Below are 7,205 nucleotides of genomic sequence, written 5' to 3' on the forward strand. Positions count from 1 at the left end.
TGGAATTTTAATGGTTGGTTTTTAATATGAAAAATATAAAAATTGGACTAGAGAAAAAATTCCCCAAATCAAAAACTAAAACCTAATCACAAACAACATTTTTTTTCCTGATAATATAAATTTTATTAATTAAGAAATGTAACTAACATGAAAATCCTTTTCCACACAATTTATTATATCTGGTGGAATATTGTTCGAAAATATAAAATACTCCCTCTGTCCCACTATTAAGTGACCTAGTTCAAGTTTGCACAATTTTTAAGGCAAGCAGGGGAAAATAGTATTTTAAACATATTTTACAATTATGCCCTTATGGATAATAATTAGTGAAATTTTGAAATGATTTATCTCTCAAACTATACCACGGATGTTCGGAAACTTTATACAATTGAATAGCATTTTAAAACACCTACGTAACAAATATAAATATGCCTATCAAATTATGAATATTTCATATATTTCTTATAATCAATTAAAAGGATAATTTAAGAAATATCTTCTTGTTTAGTGATATATGTCATTTAATAGTGGGACAAAATCTAACAGGGTGTTAGTCCTCAAGGGAGTTGGGGGAGTTGGGTGTAGTTGGGTTTTTTCCCTTTAGTCGTGGGGGAGTTCGAAGGAGTCTCTCAAAATCCCAGTTAGTCGTGGGAGAGTTCAGAAGAGTTTTCCAAATTCCCTAGAATACCCCCATCAGTCGTGGGAGAGTTTGAAAAAAAATCTTGAACTCCATGTTAGTGGTAAAATCCTAGAATGCTGGGGAGTTGGTTGTTTTGGGGAGTTCTGGGGAGTTGATAGTGTATTTTTACCTGTACACAAATCTCTCAAAAGAGTAGAGATTTGGGAGGGAGTTTGGCTGTTCCAATCAACGCCTATATCCATTAACACAACTGTGATAAGATGCAATACTGATTTTTTACCAGTCCCATCTCCCTCATCTTCTGTCTCACCTTTCTTACATCATCCCACCTGCCCGATTCTGCAAACAAGTTAGAGACTAACACATAGTGCTCAGCCTTGTCTGGCTCCAGATCTAACAATTTCTTTGAAATTTTTTCACCAAGATCCATATTTCCATAAGTTCGACAAGCACTTAGTAGTGAACCCCAAATACTATAGCTCATGGAATCACCTATAGTTGCAATGTTCCACATACCTTTTTGAATCAATGAACGATGAAGCTCAGTGGAAGTTAGCTGTTGCTTTTATACGGATTTTGGTGAGTTAAACGGAAGGCCCATCTGCATCAGTTGGTAGGTATATTATCTTGATCCAACTCGGTTTCAGTGAATTTCCATTAACTTGGAATCTAATAATAGCTGATAAAAAGCAGTTTAAACAATTGAAATCACCCTAGTCCAGTTATAATCCAAATCACTGTGCAAGTATAACTTAATTGTGTATTCAATTCTCTATTCCAAAAAAGGTGTGGGAGAAATGAGGCTGACTGTATACAACAGTGTGCTCTTGTTTTCTACTTTGGGTAATGATTTTTGTATTGCAGTTAGAATTACAGCAAGTCCATTTTTCGGCATCTTAGGTTTATGTAATTCTAACTAGTGCATTTAATTTCCAGTTTGTACTGTCCAGTGATCTAGATGGATATCTAATCTATGGTTGGCTTCAACTAATAGTTCACCGTAAGGTTGTTCGACAGTTTGCAAACTCATTCCTAGAGATATAACAGCACATAATCATGCAAGTTTATCATCATTCTTAACAAATTCAATTTTTGTATTAACCCAACACAGCAGTTTAAACAATCCTTTCTTGATTGCATCTACAGTAATACGTGTGACTGGTTACATTCTATACAACATAGCAAATTGTCTCTCCGGTCACATTTTATATGTAATGACCACAAACTCAAGAACAACAAGGTCAAGAAGTTAATGCATGGAGAAAGAGTATAACGGATGATATATGGGATAATGTTCGTGAAAGGAAGTTAGAATTGTATGGAGACCGTTAAAATGCAAAAAAAAAAAAAATTATCTCGTTGCACAACAATAACATACTATTGATACAGAGGTAAGATCATTTTTATTTATTTATTTTTCTTTTGATTAAAGATCATTTTTACTTGCAAATAAGGATTTGTTGTTTCTTAAAAGAGAATGAGTTAGGAATGAACTCTCTCAAATTCTTTCAAACTCTCCCAAACTCCCTCTAATAAACTCTCTCAAACTCCCTACACTCCCGCAAACTCCCTGAACTCAAAAACACCAAACTCTGTCAAACTCCCTATACTCTCTCAAACTCTCTCAAAATCCCCAAGATTCAAAATACACTCAATTCCCCCAACTCACTCGAGAACTAACCCCTGTAAAAGTAAATAGGCCACTTAATAGTGGGCCGGAGGGAGTATAACTTTTCCTCTCTTACTTTTTTGCTATACCGTGAACAACACTGTTACCTAATTTGTTAATATACATAATCATAAAGGGTTATTTTCAAATAAATGTTTGATATTTAAAATATAACTTTCATTGGACCAACGGACACTACTCTCTGTCATTGATACTTTTCACTATTGTCTCACTATCAGCTTCTACTATAACCTTCTCCATCCCCAGACTTTAATTTCATTACAGTCGCTTCCATCCTTTTTGCTCCATTTTCAGCTTCTATTCCTCCATGAACAACAATCACACTCATTTTTTGGGCTTTTGAAAGAATATTCGAAAACAAACAATTCAAGTGATTGAGTTAATCCCTTTAATCTGTTCTTTTAAAGAGAAACTCAACAATGATTTAACTATGAATCTCTGAAATTTCCTCATCAAATTTTCTGAAAGTCAAGTATAATCGGTTCATGTGTGCATTAGCGTAAACCGATTTCTCTTGCTGTTACAAGGAATCAGTTTTTATTGTACACCTATATAAACCGATTTTGGGTTGATATGATGAACATCAACCATTATCTGTTTACGCTAATGCACACATAAACCGTTTCTGGGTCCAAGTTTGGATTTGTAGAGAAATCAAGAATCGGTCTTTATTTGCCTCATATATAAACCGATTATGGAAAGGTAGCTATTTTCCATAATTCCAAATACACAATCGGACTATATGTGCTTATATATAATCCGATTTTTGCCGCAAACGGCTACTTATTTTTATTTTATTCTAAAATTATAGTCGTTGGTCCGTTGTGTATATACAGACGATAGCCTATTTCTCTATCATAGACTACTTTATCGAGAGAAATATTTCTCCATTATTCATCATTCAAAGATTTATAATCCATCATCATCGTCAACTTCCAATTCATACGAACACATACTTAAAAGATGCAAACGACCTACTCAATTACCAATTCATTTGAGTACATACTTAAAAGAAGCAAATGTACTACCACATCATCGTCAAGTGCTGCGACGGAAGAAGAAGACGTACTTAAGGCAAAGAAACGAGGTGAAGACCAATTCCAACTAAGACATAGATGAAAGGATGTTGAGGAAGAGGCTGAATGGGTTAAAAGTTATTACATTGTCAAGGATCTTGCGGAAGAACACCAACATGAGAATATATTTTGGATTCAAGTTGCATCGGGTCCTTTCGTTCCAAAGATGGACGGTGAGTACAAGAAACCACGCCATCATTATCGACCCAATTAGGATTTTTCGAGGAAGATTCACGTTAAGAAATTGTGCTGCAAGTACAACGAGTTTCTCGCTAGGCACAGAGGAGACAGGTTTGCGTCATAAGATGCTTATACCAAATGGAGAGGGGATCCTTTTTATCATTTCGAAGCCGCATTGATAGTTGAATCGCGCACTACGAAATACAGAAATTTCGTTTTATGCAATTACAAGATCAATGTGGTTGCTAGTTTATCATCCCAATGTACTAAGTTAGAGTTTATGCAAAGTGGAAATTGACCACAATCGGAGCATGTTAGAACATATGTAATCCGATTGTAGAAATAAAAATTGGCTATTTTTCTGTAACTTATTTCATCCAAAATCGGATTACATTTTCATCTACGTTGACCGATTCTGAATGAAATCCCAGGAAAGAAATTTCAGAATCGGTTTATAGAGATATCAGCGTAAACCTATACATGTTTGAATTCAGAATCGGTTTTTAGTGCATGCAATACAAACCCATTCTGAAAAAGCTGCAACGTACTAGCTTCAGAGTGGACTTTAATAACATATAAGTAGACCGATTGTGTTGCAAATTTCATGAATTAAATGTAACAAAAAAAATACAAATCACTTTCATCCATTAAGCTTGGTTCAATTTGCAACATACAATATACGAAAGCGACAAAATATAAGCATTTGATAGTTCATGTTATTAGCAAAAGGAAAATACTTAATCCAGCACTTAGAGACCCTTCATTTGATCCGGCTCGACCAAATCTTCCCACCACTTCATGTTGGGATCGTATTTCTCCACCCATTCCTCGTTGACCCCTGAGTCATCATGAAACCTACAGAATTCATGTTATATCGTTACAATATGTAGTTGTAAGAATAGTGAAGGTATTCAATATCATCAATCGGATTAAAACCCCAATCAACAAATGCCAAAACATCAGCCACCCAATGTGCTACCCCATGAGATAAAACTACCAAGATAAGCAGATTAATAAACTTTAGAGAACTCATGTTAACCCAAAGATGATCCCTAGCCCTCTTAAGAGGTCTCCATGATAGAGAGTTTAAGCTGTTAGGGAGCGAACCTGTTTTATCATCAGAAAATTGATAAGTTTGTAACTTTTCCATCTCAATGGGAAGTTCCCCCTGGGATGTAAAATATATGTCTTCTCACCATCCCTACAGTGTATGAAACAAATGTATGCATTTCGGTTGGGGGCGTATTCTATGGTTACGATTATACCAGATATGTAATTTTCATTCTGTCGAAAATTTATTTTACGATATAAACGCTTATGAACACCGCCTCTATGCCTTGTGGTAATGATGCCTATAGCATTACGACCTTTACCATAATGACGTTGTCTAGAGATCAAATTATTTTATGAAATGAGATTCACTTGTCTGTTTATGGCCTTATTGCATGTGCTCAGAGTAAAAGTTTTGTATAAATGTATTGCCGTGTTATTAAGTATTTTTTTAAGTTCTTTTCTTTCAGGGAGGTGGAATAGAATGACCCGGTTGAAGCATAATGATCATACCTTTCTAATGCATTGTACGTCCATAGGTCCCATTCTTCTACCTTTTCCCGGGAGTCGATGATTATTCATAGCTATTACCTTGACTTCAAAGAAGAGTTCGACCCAATGTTTATTTTTGTCCTAGTTGATCTTAATTCGACATTAGAAGTATATTGATTGTTCCCCAATAACCGAATACTTTTGTCTGTAAATATTTCATATTTGATTTCATCCATAAATCCATTTTGTTCCCTATCAATTCCAATATTAATAAAAATTCTAGTTCTTACTGTTCATATATTATGGTATAAGTCACAAACTAGAGTATTGTTTTTTGGCAAAGATCCAAAGACCCAAATAGAACTAGGACAATAAGAATAAACAAATTTGTTCCAACATGATATTTGGCGGATTCCAAACTACTATCATAACCGAATATGTGCCGAAGTAGGCATGCAATAAGTCCATAACCAATTATACATGATGATGTTATGTTGATGAAGACCTGGTACCTGCCGATAGAATCACGGCCATATTCAAAGTTGTTGCTAATCAGATCAATCACTACTATAAAGCTTACTATAAACCACAATAATCTCATCCCTATATGATTGAAAGTTGAAATAAAATACATAAAACCTATCCTAAAATAAAAACGGGATGCAGTATTATATAAAGGTTCGTGATATCTTAATGTTATTATTTCCCTTTTTTTCATTTCGATTAAATTCCACCAATAGATCCATATTAACCATCATCATCATTCTTATTATATTTATTGTGCTCCTTCCTGGCTTCTATAATATTGTTTCCTCTATCTGTAGTGAAGAGGTAGAAATCTTGTTGGAATCGTCGGCCTAAGAATAAAAGTTTGCAGGAATATCTATGAAACCTCAAATGTGCTTGAAGACAAATCCCTGGCATGCCCCAACCTTTAGCAGTTGTGATTTGTAAACAGAATCGACCCACGTAATACAAGACCCTCAGGGATGACCCAACCAAGGATTAGGTTACTAAAAACTCCACCGTGATGAACCGCTGAAATGTTATAGCTGATCGGAGGAGTCTCCACTATATTGAACCAACAAAATTTGAGCACATAACTAGGTTGACTTAAACAAGCCCCGGGTCATATGGAACCTCCTCCTACACTATTGGTATACTAATAGAAATCCCTGGGAAATTGTTGTGGTTATGATGAATAATATTTAAACCAGTAAGGAGGCCACATGTATTTTGCACTTCCAATTTCAGATTGAATTGATTCTTCTCAGTTGAAGAAATATTCAGAAAGTTAAACAAGTTTGGAAGTGTAAGTCTAGAGAAGTTTGGCTTATGGAAGGAGACAGAAATTCTCCATATTTTCATAGAGTTTATCTTTTTTAAAGGAAAAGAAATGCTATCAGTTAGATTAAAAATACCAATAGGTACTACTCTTACTGCTAGGGCTAGTATTGATAATTCTTTCATAGATTATTTAAAAAAAAATTATATTCCTCTCATCCTCAACAGTATCAGGATGAAATCCTCCAAGATGGGGAAGCTCCAAGCCTAGATGGTTGTAGGGTTTTATTTTATCAAAAACATTGGAATATTGTGGGAGAAGTTGTTATTGATATGACACATACTTGTTTTCGAACTGGGCATATATAGCTAAAGTTTTTAACCACACTAACATTGGTCTTATCCCCAAAGTCCCTTTCGATGAATTGGTTTCTCAATATAGACCTATAAGGCTTTGCTATTTATCTATAAAATTCTGTCAAAAACTCTACCTAATAGATTAAAACCATTCATGGATAACTTTATGTCCCAAAATTAAAGTGCTTTTATCCGTAAAATGGGTATTTCTTATAACGTTCCTATAGCTAACAAAGTTATTTATACTGTAGACCACCATAAAGATAAAGATGGTGTTAGATCATTGTGTTAGAGCATAGCTCGGTTGAACCCACCAAGCGTTGGTATGTCAAGTTTGGTTGTCATATTTTAGTGAACCAAAACTCATTTAAGGAGTCACTTGATTTTATACTAGAGTCAACTTCGTATAGGTTAGATTGAAAGTATTATGATATGA

General features: G+C 34.7%; 1 long non-coding RNA gene across 1 annotated transcript; it reads left to right on the plus strand.

Moving 5' to 3' along the window:
- Positions 1-931: 931 nt before the first annotated feature.
- Positions 932-5,317, plus strand: LOC113361483. The gene is made up of 3 exons (XR_003365141.1): positions 932-1,253; positions 1,787-2,031; positions 5,107-5,317. It is a non-coding gene; the product is annotated as an uncharacterized LOC113361483 (long non-coding RNA).
- The last annotated feature ends 1,888 nt before the right edge of the window (positions 5,318-7,205 follow it).

Source organism: Papaver somniferum, chromosome 3, assembly GCF_003573695.1.
Source record: "Papaver somniferum cultivar HN1 chromosome 3, ASM357369v1, whole genome shotgun sequence".
NCBI classification, from domain to species: Eukaryota; Viridiplantae; Streptophyta; class Magnoliopsida; order Ranunculales; family Papaveraceae; genus Papaver; species Papaver somniferum.